This window comes from Staurois parvus, unplaced genomic scaffold, assembly GCF_062004578.1.
Source record: "Staurois parvus isolate SC_StPar_1 unplaced genomic scaffold, SC_StPar_1.0 ptg000548l, whole genome shotgun sequence".
NCBI classification, from domain to species: Eukaryota; Metazoa; Chordata; class Amphibia; order Anura; family Ranidae; genus Staurois; species Staurois parvus.
Genome location: NW_028318344.1, coordinates 10,397,056 through 10,421,585, shown reverse-complemented (window position 1 = coordinate 10,421,585; position 24,530 = coordinate 10,397,056). Strand labels below are relative to the sequence as shown.

The 24,530-nt window shown below is 42.9% G+C and overlaps 1 protein-coding gene across 2 annotated transcripts in view; it reads right to left on the bottom strand.

Moving 5' to 3' along the window:
* PLEKHA4 (pleckstrin homology domain containing A4) overlaps positions 1-2,042 on the bottom strand; it is a 130,292-nt gene extending 128,250 nt beyond the window's left edge. Inside the window, exon 1 of one of the 2 annotated variants that reach the window (XM_089691004.1) lies at positions 1,842-2,042. The gene's annotated coding sequence lies outside the window, so the exon portion shown is untranslated. The remainder of the gene's footprint in view (positions 1-1,841) is intronic. The other variant, XM_089691003.1, reaches the window with a different exon arrangement.
* Between the last annotated feature and the right edge of the window lie 22,488 nt (positions 2,043-24,530).

The following is a 24,530-nucleotide window of genomic DNA, read 5'->3' as shown; positions in this document are numbered from 1 at the left end:
TATAGGACACCTGCATGGCACAAAAAGGACACAGAGAACTATTGTTCCGTCAGGGTCCTTACGGTAGGTTTACGTTGATGTTTAATGCACCTGGTGTAACAGAGCCCTATATTAGAACACCACTAAGAAGAAAAAACACAAAAAACGAAACACAAACTAAAAAAAAAATAAAATCCATGTCAACGCAATGGGCATCAATAATTATGTTAAAACAAGACTTGTTCCTTGTAGTGAATTGTAGCAACTAAACTTGTTTTAATTTCCTGGTATTTAATAAGCCAAGTAGTTGGAATGGGCGGCTGTACTGACTGCGCTCGCTCTGCCCCAGTTGGTGATTTACTACAAACCGTCCTGTTGAAAGATAGACAGAAATACAACTAAAATAAAGTGGGGTGGAGCAGAGGAGGGACTGTTGACAATATAAATCCATTCAAATGTCTGATGGTCCTGATTGGTGTATGAGAATCTGCACTCTCAGTCTGGTTTGCCATGGGTTCCATGAACCGTGCCATGTATAGTACATTATAAAAAGCAAACAAGCCCATGGAGGCCATACACACTTCAATAAAAGATGGATTTGTTTGTTGATCAACCTCTCCAGACAGCAATCGTCAATCTATAGTTGGCAACCCAATTGATTGATAATCCACACACAGGGAAGTGGAGTTTGATTGATAATTGGAAGATACAGTAAATTATCAATCCCATCTCTGTTTACCCCTTTTAACCTCATAATCGGATTGAAATATGATCAAACTCATGACCAAAGCACCTCAGTGCTGCCAATCGATACAACACAATAGCGTTCCACCATGGACGATCGACTCTAAATTAAGCCAGAAGGAAACTGGAAGGAGAGTTATTCATATTTGATTGGTTGCCGATCTGTTCATTTTGACTGAATCGCACATTGATCAAATAGTAAAATTGAAGTGTGTATGGCCACTTAAAGAACAAAAAGCAACACAACAGAGCTGAGCTAGAGAAAAGAGAAACAATGTCACGAGATTCCATAAGATGGGCCCCGCTGACACCTGTATTGGTCTCTGAGGAGCGATCCATTGTGAATCACTTTTGAGAGAGTGGTGCAGGCACAGCTGGCAGGAGTTCGCAACACAATACTGCAGTTTGTAGTTAGTTTTTTTGAGAGCCAAACATGGTTTTTGTAATGGTAATACTGCACTGCAACCAAGAGCCCAACCTCTGCTTCACAACTGTAGCATGGCCCTATTCACTTCAATGGGTCGTGTTCAGGGTCTACAATCCTGCAGCTCAACCACATATATACAACCCCCCCTCCCAATCACACGAACACATATATATACACAACCCCCCCTCCCAAACACACACACATATATATATATACACATATACACACACATAACCCCCCCAATCACACACTTTATTATATATATATATATATATATATATATATATTTATTTATTTTTTTCTTATTACACACACCCCAACCTCCTATCTACACACATATAATATACACCCCCTCCCATCCACCAGTGTAAACTAAGCCAGCTCCTCACCCCCCACTTTCCTCCCATGTAGAGGAGCTCTGGACTTCTTTGTTGAAGTTTTTTTAAACAAGACCAAATACTCCAAATATCAGATCCAGATTTACAAACAAACAATCCCATATTGTACACAGACTGGGGGCTCCAGATGTTGGAGGATTCTACAGGAGGAATGTAAACTTTAGGAGAAGTTTAAATCTTGTCCCCAGACACGTGCTGTAGGTGTAGGCAGGTGGTCTGAGCAGGGTGCCAATGAGGAGATATCAGGCAAGGTCCGGGTTGGTGGGTGTATGGTCCACATTGTCCGATCTTACCTTTGTGCAGTCAGTGCGATCCTCTACCGCCTCTGATGAGCTCCCATAAGGCCGGCACCGCCGTGTGTTGTCAGTGCTGAGTCCCAGTCCTCTGCCCCCTCTCCTCCCCGGTCATACTGCCTCTTTGATCTGCCTGGTTCCCCTTTGTACTTCCTTTCCCCCTGCTCGCTTTCCTCCCATTCACTTCCAATGGAGTTGTAGTAGAAGTCAGCTCCCTCCCTCCTCTGTCCTCCACCAGGAGAGGCAGGGCAGACTAAAGAACAATTGGAGGGCCAGCCTCTGGGAACACCCAGATTCCAGGATCAGCTACACTCAGCACTGCCTGATCCCTGCCTGAGCCTGACTGTCAGCACTGCACTCACCATACACAATGGACATACATCCCTATAGATCTACATTACTATGTCCTACTATGTGCCTGACTGTCAGCACTGCACTCACCATACACAATGGACACACATCCCTATAGATCTACATTACTATGTCCTACTATGTGCCTGACTGTCAGCACTGCACACATCCCTATAGATCTACATTACTATGTCATACTATGTGCCTGACGGTCAGCACTGCACTCACCATACACACATCCCTATAGATCTACATTACTATATGCCTGACTGTCAGCACTGCACTCACCATACACACATCCCTATAGATCTACATTACTATGTCCTACTATGTGCCTGACTGTCAGCACTACACACATCCCTATAGATCTACATTACTACGTCCTACTATGTGCCTGACTGTCAGCACTAAACACACCATACACACATCCCTATAGGTCTACATTACTATGTGCCTGACTGTCAGCACCGCACTCACCATACACACAATGGACACACATCCCTATAGATCTACATTACTATGTCCTACTATGTGCCTGACTGTCAGCACTAAACACACCATACACACATCCCTATAGATCTACATGACCATGTGCCTGACTGTCAGCACTGCACACACCATACACACATCCCTTTACAGATCTACATTACTATGTCCTACTATGTACGATGTGCCTGAGCCATACTGTCAGCACTGCACACACCATACACACATCCCTATAGATCTACATTACTATGTACCTAACTGTCAGCACTACACACATCCCTATAGATCTACATTACTATGTGCCAGACTGTCAGCACTACACACATCCCTATAGATCTACATTACTATGTGCCTGAGCCTGACTGTCAGCACTGCACACACCATACACACAATGGACACATACCCTATATTGGGCTAGCCCTCCAAATCATTGGATTCAGGTGTTCCAATCACCTCCATGGCCACAGGTGTATAAAACCAAGCACCTAGGCATGCAGACTGCTTCTACAAACATTTGTGAAAGAATGGGTCGCTCTCAGGAGCTCAGTGAATTCAAGTGTGGTACCGTGATAAGTTGCCACCTGCGCAGTTGTCTAGAAAACTGAAACTGAAAATAGTTGACGCTCACAAAGCTGGAGAAGGCTATAAGAAGATAGCAAAGCATTTTCAGATGTCAATATCCTCTGTTCGGAATGTAATTAAGAAATGGCAGTCATCAGGAACAGTGGAAGTTAAAGCAAGATCTGGAAGACCAAGAAAAATATCAGACAGAACAGCTCGCAGGATTGTGAGAAAAACAATTCAAAACCCACGTTTGACTGCACAATCCCTCCAGAAAGATCTGGCAGACACTGGAGTTGTGGTACACTATTCCACTATAAAGAGATACTTGTACAAATATGGTCTTCATGGAAGAGTCATCAGAAGAAAACCTCTTCTACGTCCTCACCACAAAAATCATCGTTTGAACTTTGCAAATGAACATATAGACAAGCCTGATGCATTTTGGAAACAAGTTCTGTGGACCGATGAGGTTAAAATTGAACTTTTTGGCCGGAATGAGCAAAGGCACGTTTGGAGAAGAAGGGGCACAGAATTTAATGAAAAGAACCTCTGTCCAACTGTTAAGCATGGGGTTCGATCAATCATGCTTTGGGGTTGTGTTGCAGCCAGTGGCACAGGGAACATCTCACGAGTAGAAGGAAAAATGGATTCAATAAAATTTCAGCAAATTTTGGATGGTAACTTGATGCCATCTGTGAAAAAGCTGAAGTTAAAGAGAGGATGGCTTCTACAAATGGATAATGATCCTAAACACACCTCGAAATCCACGGGGAATTACATCAAGAGGCGCAAACTGAAGGTTTTGCCATGGCCTTCACAATCTCATGACCTCAACATAATTGAAAATCTATGGATAGACCTTAAAAGAGCAGTGCGTGACAGACAGCCCAGAAATCTCAAAGAACTGGAAGACTTTTGTAAGGAAGAATGGGCAAAGATACCTCAAACAAGAATTGAAAGACTCTTGGCTGGCTACAAAAAGCGTTTACAAGATGCGATACTTGCCAAAGGGGGCAGTACAAGATATTAACTCTGCAGGGTGCCCAAACTTTTGCAGACGCCAGTTTTTTGTTTTCTGTTATTTTGAAAGTGTAAATGATGGAAATAAAATCTAACTTTTGTTGACATATTATAAGAATGTCTAATCTGTAATTTGATGCCTTTTGGAGATTTTTCCATCTTTCCTTGGCTTCTTTACGCACATTAATACACATTTTTAGCTGGGGTGCCCAAACTTTCGATCCCCACTGTAACAATACCTGTTTTTTGTAGCAAATTATTTAACACCCCTAAACATTATATACAGTCAGGTCTATAAATATTGGGACATCGACACAATTCTAAAATTTTTGGCTCTATACACCACCACAATGGATTTGAAATTATACAAACAAGATGTGCTTTAACTGCAGACTGTCAGCTTTAATTTGAGGGTATTTACATTCAAATCAGGTGAACAGTGTAGGAATTACAACAGTTTGCATATGTGCCTCCCACTTGTTAAGGGACCAAAAGTAATGGGACAATTGGCTTCTCAGCTGTTCCATGGCCAGGTGTGTGTTATTCCCTCATTATCCCAATTACAATGAGCAGATAAAAGGTCCAGAGTTCATTTCAAGTGTCCTATTTGCATTTGGAATCTGTTGCTGTCAACTCTCAAGATGAGATCCAAAGAGCTGTCACTATCAGTGAAGCAAGCCATCATTAGGCTGAAAAAACAAAACAAACCCATCAGAGAGATAGCAAAAACATTAGGAGTGGCCAAAACAACTGTTTGGAACATTCTTAAAAAGAAGGAACGCACCGGTGAGCTCAGCAACACCAAAAGTCCCGGAATACCACAGAAAACAACTGTGGTGGATGACCGAAGAATTCTTTCCCTGGTGAAGAAAACACCCTTCACAACAGTTGGCCAGATCAAGAACACTCTCCAGGAGGTAGGTGTATGTGTGTCAAAGTCAACAATCAAGAGAAGACTTCACCAGAGTGAATACAGAGGGTTCACCACAAGATGTAAACCATTGGTGAGCCTCAAAAACAGGAAGGCCAGATTAGAGTTTGCCAAACGACATGTAAAAAAGCCTTCACAGTTCTGGAACAACATCCTATGGACAGATGAGACCAAGATCAACTTGTACCAGAGTGATGGGAAGAGAAGAGTATGGAGAAGGAAAGGAACTGCTCATGATCCTAAGCATACCACCTCATCAGTGAAGCATGGTGGTGGTAGTGTCATGGCGTGGGCATGTATGGCTCCCAATGGAACTCGTTCTCTTGTATTTATTGATGATGTGACTGCTGACAAAAGCAGCAGGATGAATTCTGAAGTGTTTCGGGCAATATTATCTGCTCATATTCAGCCAAATGCTTCACAACTCATTGGACGCTTCACAGTGCAGATGGACAATGACCCAAAGCATACTGCAAAAGCAACCAAAGAGTTTAAGGGAAAGAAGTGGAATGTTATGCAATGGCCAAGTCAATCACCTGACCTGAATCCAATTGAGCATGCATTTCACTTGCTGAATACAAAACTGAAGGGAAAATGCCCCAAGAACAAGCAGGAACTGAAGACAGTTGCAGTAGAGGCCTGGCAGAGCATCACCAGGGATGAAACCCAACGTCTGGTGATGTCTATGCGTTCCAGACTTCAGGCTGTAATTGACTGCAAAGGATTTGCAACCAAGTATTAAAAAGTGAAAGTTTGATTTATGATTATTATTCTGTCCCATTACTTTTGGTCCCCTAACAAGTGGGAGGCACATATGCAAACTGTTGTAATTCCTACACCGTTCACCTGATTTGGATGTAAATACCCTCAAATTAAAGCTGACAGTCTGCAGTTAAAGCACATCTTGTTAGTTTAATTTCAAATCTATTGTGGTGGTGTATAGAGCCAAAAATGTTAGAATTGTGTCGATGTCTCAATATTTATGGACCTGACCGTATGTTTTTAAAGCAGAGGCCCTAGAGAATAAATTGGTGAGTTTTGAAATTTTGTATGTCACCCGGTATTTGTGCAGCTTTTTTTTTCAAATGCAATTTTGTTATTTATCATTTTTATTATTATATAAAAAAGCAATACATAACCCATTTTTTGTAAAATATAAAAGATGATGTTACACCAAGTAAATAGATGGCAAATATGTCACGCTTTAAAACTGTGCATGCCAGTGCAATGGCGACAAACAATGTAGATTTTACTATCCACAGGCAAAATTTAAAAGCTTTTAAAGGTTACCACTTTAAATTTACAGAGGAGGTCTGGTCTGGTGCTAGAATTACTGCCCATGATATGCCATTCATGGTGATACCTCACATGTGTCGGCTGATTGCTATTTGCATGCGTGCGTGATGAGCGCATTCGCCTTTAAGCACGAGCTCGGGAGGATGGAGGGGCGCTTTAAATGTTTTAAAAATATTATTAAATAATTTTTTATATTTTTAGACTTTCTTTCTTTTCTTTATCACTGTTATTGCTGTCACAAGGAATGTAAACATCCTTGTGACAGCAATAGAGATGACAGGTACTCATTAGGGAGAGATCTGGGGTCTATAAGATCCCAAATCCCTCCTCTGCACTTAAACGCATTAAAAAACACAAGATCGTTGTTTCTGAATGCTTTTATTTTTCAAAAATGGCGCTGTTTACTTCCAAGTAAACAGGAAGTGATGTCAGGTCATCGCTTTTGGTTTACTGTAACGGAGAGCCAATCAAAGCCGATTTTGGCTTTGTTCAGCGGTCCAGCCAGCCGCGCATGCAGCAGAAGGCGGAGGAAGGGAGGGGAGTCTCCTGTTGCTTGTAATAGCAATCGAGTGTCTGGAAAGCTGCTTCGATTGCTATCACAAGAGAGCCGACCACCAGCTATAAAAAATGGTACCAGGGTGTGGCAGGCATCACTCCGATATAGCCACCAATAGTCCAGTGACGTACCGGTACATTGCTGGACGGGAAGCTTTAAAGCAATACTAACGGTTCAGGTTTGTTTTTTTTTTTAAATAACAAACATGTCTATACTTACCTGCTCTGTTTAATGGTTTTGCACAGAGAAGCCCGGATCCTTCTCTTCTCGTGTCCCCCGCTGGGGCTCCTGACTCCTCCTTCCTGTTGGGTGCCCCCATAGCAAGCAGCTTGCTATGGGGGCTCCTGCTGCTGTCTCAGCCAGTGAGGAGGCAGAGACCCAGCACAGCTGAGGTTCTTGTGCACATCTCTGGATTGTGATGGGGCTCAGGTAAGTATTAGGGGGGCTGTTGCTGCTGCACACAGGTTTTTTATTTTCATGCATAGTATTCATGCAGTTCCCTTGCACCATGACATCACACAACACTCTCAGGCACCGCCTCCGTCAGACCTGCCCCCCGCTGCTGCCACTCGAACACTCTTTAGTAGGCACTTGGATGGTCTCAGCTGGCTCCGGACCGGAACTGCGCATGCTCACATATTTCCAACTGGCAACCTTTTCCTTTCACTGGCATCTACTAGCAGGAGAAAAGTGCCAGTTGTTTACTGACTGACAGTAAAAATACTGGCGGTTGGCAACACTGACACTCAACAATTCATTCTTCATCAGGATCATCGTTAAAGCAAATCTGAACTGAAATTAATATTTTTGCAGCTTACCAAAATTAAATTTAAAACTTCTTTCAGTCATTTTGGATAGCGTTAGGCTGGCCACACGGTCAGTTTTTTTTTTTGTTCAGCCATTTGATTGTATTCTGAGGCAAGCCATAGATGATGTGATTTTCTTTCCTGGTTGCAGTTCCTAGTCAGTGTTGATTGAGGAATCCCTCCCGCAGAGCTATTGTGTTCTCCCAGCAGGGAGCTGTCCCTGCCAGGAGAACATAATGATTATTGCTATTGGCTATAGTATCTGGCAATAATCGTATCCTAAAAATCCAGCATGTTTGTTGTACCCCAATCAATGGATGGATCAACTTGGATACCATCAGCCTGCCCAAACATGGTTCAAATCATGGCCAGTCCCTGTTGAACCAGCCTAAATTCAAACCAACTATGGCCAGCTTGACAGTGAGGAGACTTCCCAGGCTCCTTCTGCTGTCAATCAAATTCAGTGTGGAGGAAGTGGGGGGTGGAGCTTTGGGGCGGACTGACAACTCATGGGGCCCCTGGGCAATAGGGGATCATGGGGCCCCTGTGTCCTTGCCCAAACTCAAAAAAGCCTATGAAAAAGGTACCAGGGGCACCTCATGGGGCCCCCTATTGACCCCGGGCCCTCGGGCAGTGCCTGAGTTTCCAAATGGTCAGTCTGCCCCTAGCAGAGCTAAGTCCCACTGTGTGTCTATGGCTCCATAGACACACAACTCAGCAGCAAGCAGACATCGTGTGCCTCCATAGCAACCATTTGCTATTGGGACACATGAAGAAAAGGAGGAGCCAAGATTGCCAGGAGGGGACACGAGAAGAGGAGGACACTATAAAGGAGGGTTATAACACCTGTCAGGTGTTGTTGCTATCTGTGTCCCTTTGGGTACATTTCTGTTCAATTTCTTTCCCGTAGCCAACACATGAAGTGAGAAGAAATCCCCCCAAAGTGAGGGAATCCTTGGTTGTCGCCAGAACTAGTGTCCCCATTGGAAAATTTCTACTATGTTCCTTTTCTGGTGACACCCAAAAAGGAAGGGTGAATCTGTCTACATTCACACAGTTGCACAGTAGCAGCCAGGGGCAATCACCAGCAAAAATCAGCATATTCTTGCCAGAGGTATTAAATGCTGTGTGACCAGCAGCTGCCAGTGTCGGTTGGCAAATTTGTACTTAGTACATTTGGTAACAGGGGCCGACAATTTTTTTACACCCCTCCCCCCCAAAAAAAACCCAGACTGACCCCCCCCCCCCCCCGCCCTTTCCCAGCACAGACCCCTCAGAAAAGACTGACTTCCCCAGCACACACTGACTCTCTTAATACAGACCCCTCAGTACAGACCAACCCATCCAACACAGACCCCTTGGTACAGACCAACCAAACCAACACAGAGCCCTCAGCCCAGGTACAGAATCCTCAGCACAGACACTCCTCATTCCCCCTTCTTCAGGAACAGTACACCCCCCTCCATCCCATGCAGAATCCTCAGTACAGCACCCCTCCATCCCATACAGAATCCCATACAGATGTCTAATTCCTGAAGTTGGGCTTCAAAGCTGTACTTGGCCAGGTACCCACACCCACTAATCTTTACTGCACAGTCCTCCATATCCGATATTTAAAAAAAAGTGGGCCAAATTTGTAACTGAATTAATGCGCCAGGTCCCAAGGCTTGGTTCTTCTGGACAGTGAGTGGTCTTCTTTGGGTGTTCATGACATTGGTGGGGTCCTCACAGGTTCCTAAAGACTCCAGTGACAGCATGATGACCTCACGACAAAGGGTGGCAAAAAGACCAATCAGTGGACGACCTGGACTGCAGTGGTGGATCACTGGTCTTCACTTCCAGGCAAGGCAGCACCAGGGTCATGTGAAGGTGCATTCAAAGAATAAAAAATGTGACTTTGGGAGTTTTTAAAACAAAAAGAATTGTGAACGGGTGCGATAATGGGTGGGAATGATTAAGGGTGGGAGGGAAACAATATTTGCCTGGAGAAGGGCTTTAAAGAAGAACTTCTGTGCTGTGCAGCTTTAAGTAAAGTTGAATAATACACTTATAAATCATGAATCCTTTTTAGTGTCAGTAAATCCTTTCAAATAATATCCAATGTGATAGTCCAAAAATTAAATCCAATATGAAGAAGTCAGGAAGTGACGAAACGCGTCAAGGGATGTGATGTTGCATGGTGATCGGAAGCGGCAGAGCAACCATCTTAACTGAGGGAATATTGTGACTGGTGGTCCTGGAAGCTGCTCTGCAGGGGGGAATGGGAATTTAAAATGGTTTTTATGCGCTTTTACTCTATTTTATATGTAAGCACAACCAATAAAGTCTGAATAGATTTATGTGACATATTACAGTATATGGGTATCCTTTCTTTTCTATGAGTGTTTACCTGTGATTGGCTTTGGGAGGCAATGTACAAACTTGGAAGTATTGGATATCTGGCTTTTGACATAACGTTTGTGGATCAACCTAAGGAGTGGTGGCAATTGAATTATCACTCTTAGAAGGCTTTTTGATCACATTTTGATGGTAAGAGTATTCACTCTAGCCACATAGAAGTGTCCACGGAGCAGGGGCGGACTGACAACTCATGGGGCCCCCGGGCAATAGGGGATCATGGGGCCCGTGTCCTTTCCCAAACTCAAAAAAGCCTATGAAAAAGGTACCAGGGGCATCTCATGGGGCCCCCTACTGACCCCGGGCTCTCGGGCAGTGCCCAAATTTCCAAACGGCCAGTCCGCCCTTGCCACGGAATAGTGTTTATATTGGAGTGTACGCAGAGTAGTGCACTAATTCACATGTTCTCACGGAGTGTTTTATATTGTGTTTTCACAATTTTTCACATATGTATATATGGTTGTGATTATTGTTGCACTATTTAGTTTTTGTATTTCTTGAGGTACACGGTGATATTGGATTTCATTTTTAGGACTATCACGTTGAAGATTACTTGAAAGGAATTACTGACACTAAAGAGGATTCATGATTTATATTCTGGACTTTCAAGGGTGAAAGTGGGACTTTTAAGCGTCAAGGGATAAGGTATTAATTTTTTTAACATTTTTTCACATTTTAATTAATTTTCATAATCTTCAAAATTTTTGTTTTGTTTGTAATATTTGGATACCGATTTTATTCAGTTTATATTGACTAATGCACTTGCTGTAGGTGTAGGCCTGTTACGTACCTCATGAAGCCTGACTGGGAAACTTCTAGGACGTTGCTAAGGATGTTGCTAAGAAAAGCCTAGTGTTACTGCTCACCTTCACAGGAATGAGCTCTCAAACTGTGAGCTCTGAGCTACTGCATCAGAGGAGAGAGAGTGCATGTGAGGGTGTTTGAATCAGAGAAAGAGCTCCCTCCTGTGATGGTGAAAATGAACAGAAACACTAGGCTTTTCGTAAAAACCTCCTTAGCAACGTCCTAGAAGTTTTCCAGTCAGGCTTTGTGAGGTACATAAATGGCATACTCCTATAGCAAGAGCATTATTCAACTTTGGTCAAAACTGCACAGCTTATTTTTATCTACAGCATAGATGTCCTTTATGTGCATGGGCAGTTTTTGGTAAAGGTGAACTATGCCTTTAATTGTAATCAGGGGCCGACTGACAACTCATGGGGCCCCCGGGCAATAGGGGATCATGGGGCCCCTGTGTCCTTGCCCACACTCAAAGCACACCCAAAAAAGCCTATAAAAGGTACCAGGCGCATCTCATGGGGCCCCCTACTGACCTCGGGCCCTCAGACAGTGCCCGAGTGCTTGAATGGTCAGTCCACCCCTGATTGTAATCATATTTGCTGCACTACTTTTTATCTGGAATATAAAACTGTTTGGCTAAGTTCACACTAGCTTTGTTAGCAGGCGTTAGACAGGCGTTTTTAATTTTCTATACATGGCAGCATACAATGTTGTTCACACTGAAAATTGACGCCTCATGTCGAGTCAGGAGGAGTTGAAGCCTCCCATTCAAGTCTATGGTGACGCTCCTCCAACGCCTGGCAGGTGTTTGCGAGGCGTTTATACCATTAAGGGCTTGTTCACACTTGACTAATTTCTAATGCTTGCCAAACGCCCCTATAGCGTTTGACAGGCGTTTGGGAAGCATTTTTAACGCTCCTCAAACGCTCTCCAAATGCCCTATGAGAGTTTTTGAGGTGTTTTCCAAGCGTTAAAACCGCACCACAAATGCCTACAATGAAGTTTACTGGTATTAATGCTCCGCAAATGCCTCACAAACGCCCCGCAAATGCTTGCTAGGAGTTTGAGGAGCGTCATCATAGACTTGAATGGGAGGCTTCAACTCTTCATGACTGAACATGAGGCGTCAATTTTGCTGTGACACTAATGCTTCAGTGTGCCATGTGTAGAAGTTTCATAGACGTTTGAGGAGTGTTAAAAACGCTTCCCATACGCCTGTCTAATGCTTGCTAACAAAGCTAGTGTGAACTTAACCTAAACTTCACTGTAGGTGTTTGTGGTGTGGTTTTAACGCTTGGCAAACACCTATCAAACACCTCAAAAACACTCACAGGGCGTTTGGGGAGTGTTTGAGGAGCGTTAAAAACGCTTCCCAAATGCCTGTCAAACGCTATAGGGGCATATGGCAAGCATTAGAAATTAGTCAAGTGTGAACTAGTACTTAAAGAACTTTTTTGCACGTTCTGACTCAGGGGTCATAGAATACTATGATAATCCATGGTTTTTATTATCTAACCTTGGCAGTGATCCCCATGAATGGATATTTATTATCACTTCTAAGAACTTTATTTTATTACATTTTGCATGATGTTCTCCTAGCAGTACCCACGTTCTGTGATTAGCCATAGAGAGGCACGGAGATCTCTGTGTGTCCTTTGATCGTTTCCTGTGCCACGCCTGTTTGCAGGGAGATTTTCCACCAAGTTAGAATAATTGTGATAACAAGAGCCTCATTATTTCTTCCTACCAGTTCGGAAACTGCCCAATAATTGCAATGCAAGCAATGCTTAAAATCACTTCTAATTACCAAGCTGTCAATAGCTACCCTAAGGCAGAGATCAGAAATGCACAAATTCCTGACTGCCAGTAGAGCTCTCCTTTAGTCACATAAACATGCTTGTATCTGCATATTCCGTGTACCCTCATATGTTGGAGAACAAAACCATTAAAATTTTCTATTCCTGGGGATCACTGACCAGGTTTTCAATTGGAGTTTAATCCAAGCTTTGACTATGGCTACCTCAAACCATCACCCCCTGAACCTATTGAAATGACAGGAATCAGGTGACAATCTTCTGATCTCCATGGACACCTGTAAACAAACCTGAATAATGTGGGCTGCCACTGTTAACCTACTCAAATGTCAAGTCACCCCCTGCCTGTAAGGACACATTTTACACGTCCCTTTACTGGCAGAAGCATTTTTTATTGATGCATCCAAATGTTTACCTTAAGGCATGCTGCAATGCACTTTACATCACCTTACAAAATAAAACTCGTTAACATGTGTTCATGCGTGCTCATGCGTGTTCATGTGTATTCATGCGTTTTCCCTTGATTTGAATGAAGATGCTAACCGTTCCATATCTGCCATCCCTCTCTGCCAATCTCTCCACTGGCTTCCCATTGCCCAACGAATAAAATTCAAAACATGAACATATAAAACCATTTATTATTATTACTTCAGTCCCAAACCCTCAAGGGGCGTACAATCTAAAGTCTCTAACCTACATTCATACATACACATACTGGGGCCAATTTAGACAGGATCCAATTCACCTACCAGCATGTCTTTGGAGTGTGGGAGGAAACCGGAGTACCCGGAGGAAACCCACACAGACACAGGGAGAACATGCAAACTCCAGGCAGGTGATACCGTGGTTGGGATTTGAACCAACTACTAGTACTGCCAGGTGAAAGTGCTAAACATTTAGCCACTGTGCTGCCCATACTCTTCCCCCAATTACATCACCAATCCTGTTTCCAAATATCACCCAAACCATTCCTCGCACAACCTCCTGCTCTCTAGCTCCCTTGTCTCCTCCTCCAATGTTCATCTCCAGGACTTCTCCAGAGCCTCCCCCATCCTCTGGAACTCTCTATCCCAATCTATCAGACTATTCTATACTCTGCCCACTTTTAGGCAATCTCTGAAAACCTCTCTCTTCAGGGAAGCCTATCCTGCCTTCAGCTAATAACGGAATCTTCTATTCCTCCTACCAGTCCATCCCCCACAGCTATTACCTTTTGTACCACCAGCCCCTTCCTCTTAGATTGTAAGCTCCAAGGAGCAGGGCCCTCCTAACCCTCTTGTATTGAACTGTATTGTTGCTGTATTGTCTCCCTTTATATTGTAAAGTGCTGAGCAAACTGTTGGCGATATATAAATCCTGTATAATAATAATAATGTCAGTTTGCATTATAGCAATATATACAAATAATAATAATAATCTAAAATATACCCCAGAATACGTAAGCTCCAACATGAAAAGAAAAAGGCCTGTGGACAGCTGAGAATAATTAAGCTGGGTATACACAACCAGAATTTTGTTCGACATTTTTTGATGTAAGAACAATGGTTCGTTTTTCTAATTATTATTGTTTTTTTCTAATCATTATGTGGTTTTTGTTCAGTTAAAGTGTTACTAAACCCACAACAGTAAAATCAGTCTGTATATGCAGTAAAGCATGCTTGTTATACTCACTGTGGAACCTAAGGGGTTAATCCTCTGCATTGTGTAAAAAGGTTTTTGACTCTAACTTTTCTGATCCTCCCCTTCTTCTAGTGTCTCCCTCTTATCTCCTGATAAGACATATTGTGTGGAGACACTCTGCACATGCTCAGTTTGGTGTGTATTGCTACAGAGGTTTTTTTTTTACTTTTTCTTGGGAGAGTGCATGTGATCAGCACAGGACCAATCAGCACTGTCCAGACAGAGGTCAGGGGTTCTGCATCCTCCTAGAGCAGGAAGAAAACTCCTACAAGCTTTAACCAGTGCTTTGCTGAACACTTGATAGAAGTCACAAGACTGCTCTAACTGCTGATGAGAAAAGGTATTTAGCAGTTTATATTTACTAAAATAATTGCATTTCCATGTTTTGTGTACTGTGGGAGACCAGATAGAATGAATGCAGGGTCCGGGGTTTAGTCATGCTTTAAGTGCATTCATTCCATAATCAAATGTTAAAAGGCAAACAAAATCTTGAACTACTTTCAAGCGACATTAGAATGTTCTGAAAATTTTTGTACAAAATTTAATTCAAAATTGTATTAATCTATGCCCAGCCTAGGAATGGAGGCTTTATCCAAAACAAAGCTCTATAAAGCCTCCAGGCTCGAGGATCCAGATGCTTTACTTAATAAGATCTGAGAAAGCAGAAAGTTTGCTTTAGTCTTACATTCAGGACACAGGAAAATATTCTGGAACACTGAATTGTACTGCCATCTTCAGGAGCTTGGACACTGGCAAAACTTAGCATATAAGGACAGCCCAGTAAAATCCCAACCCCTCCCTGCTAGTGACCTTAGGAGAATGAACATCTTCTCTCTGATTTGGGAGAAGGCAAACCTTTTTACTTTTTATCAAGAATGTTTTTTTCTAAGTGTAGCACTATCCCCACAGGAGCCGCTAGAATATTTGGGCTCTCTGTGCATGGCACCACCCCTGCTGACACCACCAAAGTAATGTGGCCAGGTACAGGCAGTCCCCAAGTTACAAACATCCAACTTGCATAGGAATTGTACTTAAGAACGAAGGCAGCGTGATGTCACGCTGGTCCTGGAAATCGCCAGGTGGCCGTTTTGCTGCCACCTACTGTCTGGCAGACCTGTCAGCAATCCCACATCACTGCATGGCCAGTTAACCCTTTTCTATGATACCAAAAACTTAAAAATACTTTTTTGGCTGGATTTACATGTACATGTTCCAACATACAAATTCAGCTTAAAGAGCAGTTCCATCCCCCCCCCCAAAAAAAAAAATTAAAAGTCACCAGCTACAAATACTGTAGCTGCTAACTTTTTATATTAGGGCACTTATCTGTCCAAGCATCCAGCAGTGTCCTCACCCGAGCTGATTCTTCAAAAAGCTTTGGGTGCAGGTGCCACCATCTTGACTAAGGGAAACCGAAAGTGAAGCCTCGTGGCTTCACAGCCAGTTTCCTACTGTGCATGCATGAATTGCACTGTGCTTTGTGAATAGGCCGCAGTCCTATGGGACCTGTGAAGTGTCCCAGAAGGCTGCAGGAGCAGAAGGGGGGGCCAAACTTCTTGGTCAGTTTACCGTGCCGAACTGAGCCGAAAGTGGGAGCGGGTACCTGTCAAAATCAGGTATTCGCTCGCAAAGGTGCCAAATGTTGCAGCGGAGGGGGGGGGAGGGGGAAGACAAGCGGAGCTTTCCCTTTTGGGTGGAGCTCCTCTTTAACAAACCTACAGAACCTATCTTGTTCATAACCCTCACCTAACAGCCGCTGCCCTTCCCTCCTCCTACCACTCCATCCCCCACAGCCATTTCCTCCTGTACCTCTACCCCCTCCCTCCTAGATTGTAAGCTCGAAAGAGTAGGGCCCTCTTACCCCTTGTGTGCTGTTTGATGTTACTGTACTGTTTCATGTATTGTCCCCCCCTCTATTGTACAGCACTGAGCAAACCCTTTGGCGCTATATAAACTCGATAAATAAATAAATAATAACCCTGTAGTCCCTGGCTGCCATACAAAGAAAAATACCCACATACTTGTAAAACAAATGACTAGGTTGTATTAGGATCAAAGAATAGTATGACAGGCAAGGAATACAGTTACCCAAAGTTATCAGTAAGCGCGGTAGTATAGCAATGGAACAATGAAACACAATACAGTACTCCTTTAAGACACATCAACCCGTCCTGCAGGATTGGAGGTCCAAGGGATTTTTCCTAAGTGAGCAAAAAAGGAGTGATAAAACAGAAGGCTAGCTCTCTTGTATACCCTCAGTCTGAAGAGTCTACGTTTAGGCTTCAGGAAGCTGGTCAGAGATCATACCCACAACTAAACTATATCTATCTGGTTCTTCTGCTGGCTTAGTTGGGGCCCTTACATTGCCCCAGTGGAGGATCAAGTCCCTTTAACCCCTTCCCGCCGGCGCCTCCCAGCCCTTTAAGAGTTTCAGATGGATGATGGAGTGATCTGGCAGGTCACTCCATCGCTCATAACAGCAAGACAAGTGATTGGCGCAGCTTTTAACCTTACTTGGAGAAAGGAGCCAGTATTGAAGTGCGGATCCCTGGGGGGAGATTCATATACAATGTGAGCAGTTGTTTGGAGTGATACTTACCTGGAGGATCTGTGAGAGGGATCCTAACAAACGCTTTGACTTGCAAGGGTCAAATCCTTAAGGTGAGAGGCTGATTCAGCCGGTGTTTGGATGATCTCAACTATCAACTCACTTCTATACACAAATATCAGCACGAGTGTTTTGTGTTCACCTGAGTGTGATCATCTTTAATTTGGACTTTATATACACAGAAATATATGTTTTTTGTGTGTAGGTGCATGTATTGAGTTCACATATATGCACGTTTGGATTGTTTTCACTTTATGGGGTTTAAATATATGTGTTAATGCACATTGTTAATGTGTGTGTGTATATATATATATATATATATTCAATTGCAATAAGCACGTAATATTTTTTAGTTGATATGATTATGTTCACTTTAGTGATTTAGGTTTTATCACATATATGTTTTATGTGCATGATTTCACATTAGTGGACACTTATTTCTTATTTGATATTTATCCACTAGGTATGTTGGTTCACATGTTTATTTTAATTTAAGTGAGTAGCGCTACGTTGGTTCCACATGTTTATGCTGAAGCCATTCATTGTTTACAATTGTCATGTGATTTACTGTGATTGGTCACATCGATTACACGGTATCTGCAGCGGCCTAGTACAGTAATCTATCATCGGCTGTGTCCAGTGGTTCACGCCACATGTGAGGCGCAACGGGAGGATGTCATATAACATCCACCCAGAAATTTGAAAGTCCTGCCCAGTCATCATTTTACAATAGGCTGGGCGGGAAGTGGTTAAGAGGAAAGGGGGGGGGGGTGGAGAAATTGTAGATGTAAGCCCCTTTAAATGGAGAAGTTGCACTTGTGCAGCTAATTCTTTCCTTGAACTGGCATTTAAAAAAAAAGAGAATTCAGCCTAGCAGGGGGATGATACGGTTAATTCAGTCAGATAACCTGCAGGTAGTATTTGTAGAAGTGGTTAGGAATGATAGACTGTAACAATGGATGGGCTCTGGCACATGTGCTGGTTGCGTACGAATAGCAGCCTGCAGAAGTGGACGGGTTATGGAACTTGTATTGATTGCTGCGGCCTGTACTATACAGTGTCCTTAAACTGAATTGGCTTGAACGGAAAACAAACTTGCAACAAGACTAGTGTGCAACAAGCAGGTTAGGAACCCTCTCACCTTATGCAAAGCAGAGTCTAGCGATGAGCATCTGGCCCCCGCTGTTCTTTAAAGAAGTAGCCGCGATGATGAAAATGACCTCCCGATACAGCAGTGATGATGTCTCCACCAATCTACCTCCTCAGGTTACCCAGCTTTCTGATGGCACCCGTGGCTTCCTGACCCAACCTGGTCCGGGCCCATGCTGCTTTACACAGTTCTCTCGCACATGTCCTTACAGCAGCAAAGTCTCTCCCTCTCTCCCCCTCATGTTGCTGGGCTTTTACTTTAATATTCTCCTGCCCCCTGCAATTGTTCCTGGGCTGTGTAGTTTGATCTCAGCTAAACTGTGGCAAAAGTTGTGCTTCCAGCATACAAGTTCCAGTGGTCTCTGCTCTCCTGTATTGGAATTTGTGATGAACAGAGTTGTTGAACACTGACATCTCCTGGTCAAAATAAAGATCTGCATTACAGTAACAATGCACAGTGTTACATAAGGTAATGTAACTACTGCAGAGCCACTGGGGCTAATTGTTGCAGCTTTTGAATTGGGTTTTCCTTGGCTTTGCTCTGGGGGCTCAAAACTGGACTCACAAGGTAGAAGAAGCAGGACAAGTCTGTAATCTTGCTCTCTGGGCATTGGATTTACCTAGGCATGTGGTGCAATATGTTGCGTTACCCACAAGGTACACTATAGGTCCAGGGCTATCTGGTGGACCCTATCCTTGAAGACCTCTTAGGGGCAAAGACTGTCTGGAAAGGGCATGTTCCCCTAGATCCTGCCTGGCACTCTCCAGTATGTGTGCATCTATTGACTGCAGGAGTTCAGAAGTTCACAGAGGATATTCCAAGTTGGCAGAAAAACCCAGAAACAATTTCATGAAAAATAAATGACGGGGCCCTTAAGTAGTGGATGTGTATTGATTTTTGGAGAATAATGATATCTTTGGGGATGCCATCTTACTATTATTATTAGCCATCTTGAACCTTATAGTATGTGCACAGTCTTAGATCTGCAATGACCTGCATCAGTTGTCTCTACAATTTCCAGCCTGGGTTTCTTTACAGCCCTCAGCCTCCTGAGACTTTTCGAACACACTCGGTATTGCAGTCTGTTTGACATATTGCTTGGCCTAATCTAGGTGAGGTGTTCCCTCATTCATTCTCCATTTTCCTAGCAATACCCTATTGAGGAGGGGTTCCTCAACATAAGACTGCCCCTGCAGTGGACCGGGCATTCTTGACTTCATAAGATTTGACTGTATATGTGGAGGACATCTCAGGATTTAAAGACCCCATGAAAAATGGCCAGGTCAGTCTTCCATGCCTTAAGCATCTGATACAAAATGTGCCATCATATATCTATTCTAACAAATCCTGTAGTCCTCCAGCAGTAGTCTTTTAGGAACTCACTGGTAGAAAGAGTGAGTGCCTCCTTTTGCCTCTGCTTCCTTTTGCCCTTAAAAAAAGGAGGCAAAAAATATTAATCTTGGAAATGCTCCCAATCCCCAGTAAAATGTATTTTATTCTTTTATTTCAGTCAGGCCTCCCCTCCAAGACAGAAGCTAGGAATTTAGTTCCACCGTAAGACCTGGACCTATCAGTCCGAAAGCAAGTTCTTCTCTCAAGAGCAGGTGACCCCACTTGTTATAGTCGGGATCACCTGTTGGTCTTCACAGCCATCTGGTCCCTGGATGTTGGGGTCTGCGTCGTTATAGCTAAGGGCAACAAACTAGAATTTTCTAATAAACAGTCACATAAGATGATCCTTTACCATTGTTCATTGCCTTGTGCAAAGTAGAAGAAAGTTTTTGTACAAATAGGCACATTTTCTTGGCGAAAACTTATATCAGAAGTTTGTAGACTCCTTCAGACTTGTAATGTCCTTTTTCAGACATAAGGACATATGTCTGTACAATTCTCCACTATTCACAATTATCTTTGAAAATGATCTATCTTAAAACAGTGTGACAGAGCTGACACAGAAATTCTGTACTTGCATGTCTGCACTGGGAGACGTGGTTCAGCTATTGTCCTGTGTTATCACTACTTATTGGTTAAAGGTGTGTAACACACGCTGGCTTTGCTTTTTAAAAGGAATTAACAGCATTAGGTGTGCAATGTAGAGGAAAGTGTATTCTCCCTCAAATCATTGATCAACTATTTTTTTACATTATGCGTAAATGTAAAGGCAAAACCTTTTTTTTAGTTTTGGATACAGTACAGTCAGGAAAGAGCCCATCAGTTTCTTTCTTTTTTTTTTTTTGCTATCTTTGGGTTGATTTCCCTTCAATTCTTGTCCATGAGACGCATCAGGAAATCAGGAAAAATCTCTCAAAAGTGGGAGGCAAATCCTCTACTAGACAGTTGTCACTTGGCACCTAGGGCCCACTGTCTCCAAAAACTTGCACTCTGTGCATTACTTACTCCTGAGCCCTGCACTCTGTATGTTATTTACTCCTGAGCCCTGCACTCTGTATGTTATTTACTCCTGAGCCCTGCACTCTGTATGTTATTTACTCCTGAGCCCTGCACTCTGTATGTTATTTACTCCTGAGCCCTGCACTCTGTATGTTATTTACTCCTGAGCCCTGCACTCTGTATGTTATTTACTCCTGAGCCCTGCACTCTGTATGTTATTTACTCCTGAGCCCTGCACTCTTTATGTTACTCACTTCTGACCCCTGCAGCCTCTGTGTTACTACGGATCACTGCAACACACTCTATGTGCTATTCAAACCTCTGCATCCTGTACGTTACTTACTCCAGACCCCTGCACTCTTTGCATTACTTTCTCTAGACCCCTGCACTCTATGTGTTACTTTAGCCTGCCCTCTGTGTTCACTGTACTGTATTTGTGGAGGAGCAACAATGTCACAGGAAGTTTGTTACTAATGCAAAACACCATGTATAAAAAAGGAAAGAATGAAATAAGGAAAAATCTATTCAGTGGCCGCAAGTGGATGGTAAGCTACTATTTTATGGATTTTTATTTTTTAGATTTATATACACTTTTAAAAGTTGTTGGTTTTCAGTCACTGCATTGGAGTTCTGCTCAGAGTTGGCTATGGCCAGTTGATTTAGGCCTAGCATAGTCGCCATCAATGCACTTTGGCACTATAGTTCCTGTGTTCATTAAATCAAGCTTTGTTACTAGTCACTGCCGCACTGTTTATGTTGTGTTGGACACCGAGGGGAAGTTTTACTAAAGCTTTACTCAAAATCTGGTGCAGCTGTGCATGGTAGCCAATCAACTGCTATGTTTAAGCTTGTTCAATTAAGATTTGACAATAAAACCTGGAAGCTGATTGCAGCACTCAAATCAATAAATAAAATTATACAATTAAAAAATATAATTCCATAATATGTGCAACTTATGTGAACATACAGTGTCCATAAAATAAAGTGATAGCTAAAATCAAATTTAATCAGTCCCACATGCCATGATGGAATCAGGAAACTTCCAGAGATAGCCAAAGTGACACCATCCATTCCCATGCAAGTCTTACTGGAAGGCTTGTGACCCCGTATGATGAGTCTTTTGAACATGTAATTTTTTTTCACAAGTTTTCGGAATATGTGGAAAGAAAATGAAAATGCATTTTTTTCCCCACAAAGTTGTCCATTTATTAGCTATTTCTAACACATAGTATGAAAATACGAAAAAATACACCCCAAAATACTTTTTGCTACTGCTTCTGATTACGGCGATACCACATGAGAATTTTCCACAGCCTGGCGACATAGAGAGGCCCAACATGCAAGGAGCACCATTAGGTGTTCTAGGGACATACAGTAAATTACACATCTAATATCTTGACTACCTATTACATTTTGAAGGATCTGAAGTACCAAGACAATGGAATTACCCACAAAATGACCCCATTTTGAGAAGCAAACACCCCAACTTATATTCTATGAGGCATAAGGAGTCTTTTGAACAAGTAATTTTATTCCACAAGTTTTTGGAATATGTGGAAAGAAAATTAAAACTTATTTTTTTTACACAAAGTTGTCCATTTATAAGATATTTCTAACACATAGCATGTAAATACCAAAAAACACATCCCAAAATACATTCTGCTACTCCTCCTGAGTATGGCAACACCACAGGTGTGAGACTTTTCCACAGCCTGGCCACATACAGGCCCAACATCCAAGTAGTACACAATTTCCTGACAACCTATTATTTTTGAAGGCCCTTCATATTTCTAATACAAATTATGTGAATTCATGAGGATAAACTAATGGGCACTGATGAGGTTGCACTGATGTGCACTAATGCACTGCACTGAGGCTGCACTGATAAACCGGCACTGATATGTACTGATGAGGCAGCACTGATGGGTCTAATAAGGATCCACTAATAGGGCGGCACTGATGTACACTGATAAGCTGAAGTAATGAGTTAGGATTAATGGTAACTGATGAGCACTGATGTGCACCAATAAGCGGCAGTAATGAGGCAGCACTGATGGGCACTGATGTGCACTCATAAGCTGCAGTGATGAGGCAGCATTGATGGGCACTGATGTGCACTGAGAAGCTGCAGTGATGAAGCAGCACGGATGAGCAATGATGTGCACATAGCCTGGCCACATACAGAGGCCCAACATCCAAGTAGTACCGTTAGGTGTTCTAGGGACATAAATTACACATCTAATTTGCTGGCAACCTATCATTTTTGGAAGCGCTTCATATTTCTCATACAAATTATGTGAATTCATGAGGCTAAACTAATGGCAGCACCAATGGGCACTGATGTGCACTGATAAGCTGCAGTGATAAGACAGTACTGATGGGCACTGGTGTGCATTAATAAGCTGCAGTGATGAAGCAGCACGGATGAGCAGTGATGTGCACTGATAAGCTGCAATGATAAGGCATCACAGGTGGGCACTGATGAGCTCTCACTGATGGGCACTGATCAGACCTCACTGATGTGCACTGATAAGCACTGATCAGCTGCAGTTATGAGGCAGCACTGATGGATACTGATGAGCACAGATGGCACTGATGTACACAGACGGGCACTGATGTACACTGATGGGCACTGATGTGCACTTTTGGGCACTGATAAGCACTCACTGGTGGGCACTGATGAGCACTGATAGGGCACTGATGAGCACTGATAGTGCACTTATGAAAAAAATTCACTCTGCTGCAACCGATCCTCTCTCTTTTCCTCACACTCGGTATCGGTGCGAGGAAAGGAGAGAGAAAACCCAGGCATGACCCCTGTATGTTTACATTTATGATCACTCATCATTGGACAGACAATCATGTGGTAAAGGGCCGCTGTGATTGGCCCTTTACCCCTATTCATGATGCCCCGTGTATAATTTATTAATTTGAGCACTGCACTTTTTGTTGTATACCATTTCTATGCTTGCTTCATTACCAACTACAGTATATCAGGTGACATTATACTAAGTTTGCATTCACTAACTGTTCAGTGCCTGTTTTCTTTGATATAGCACTTCTACTGTGTACTAAGTATTACTTTTAGTGATTTTCTGTGACATTGTTTGCTTTGTACCCTCAACCTTGAGTGTCAGAAGGACTGAAGTCCATAAAGAGGAACTTCACCCAAAAGGGCACGTTCCACTTGTTTGCATCCACCCCCCCCCCCCCCCTTTAATGATTTATACTTTTTTTGGGGGGAGCGGGTAGCTGGTTTTGACAGGTAACGCTCCAACTTTGGCTCCCCTTCCCCCGCAGCCTTCTAGGACACAATACAGGTCCCAGACGACTAAGAGAGCACTCACAAAGTGCAGCATGGCTCGCACATGCACAGTGGGAAACCAGCTGTGATGCCACAAGGCTTTACTGCCAGTTTCCCTTAGTTAAAATGCTGGCGCGTGGACCCAAAGCCAATTGAAGAATCGACTTGGGTGAGGACAGAGCTGGATCCTTGAACAGGTAAGTATTATTATAATTAAAGAAACTGTAGCATTTGTAGCTACTCACTTTTAATTTTTTTTGGGGGGGGGACTGGAGCTCCTGTTTAAAGAGGTCAAAGCAAAGAACAGAAGACCCTTCCTAACCAGCAGCTCCTATGGGGATAGCGCTGAAGATGCACACAATCCAGAACTAAAACATTTTAAATTTGCCATCTTCAAAAAAGCCACAAAAGATGTCTCTTTTTTTCTCAAGCAAAGTTCAATTTAAGAGTGAATTTTAAACTTAGTGACTAGGATTTCTTTTTTGCATACGAACAATAACAATTAAAGTCCTCTCCCCATTCACTTAATAAGTG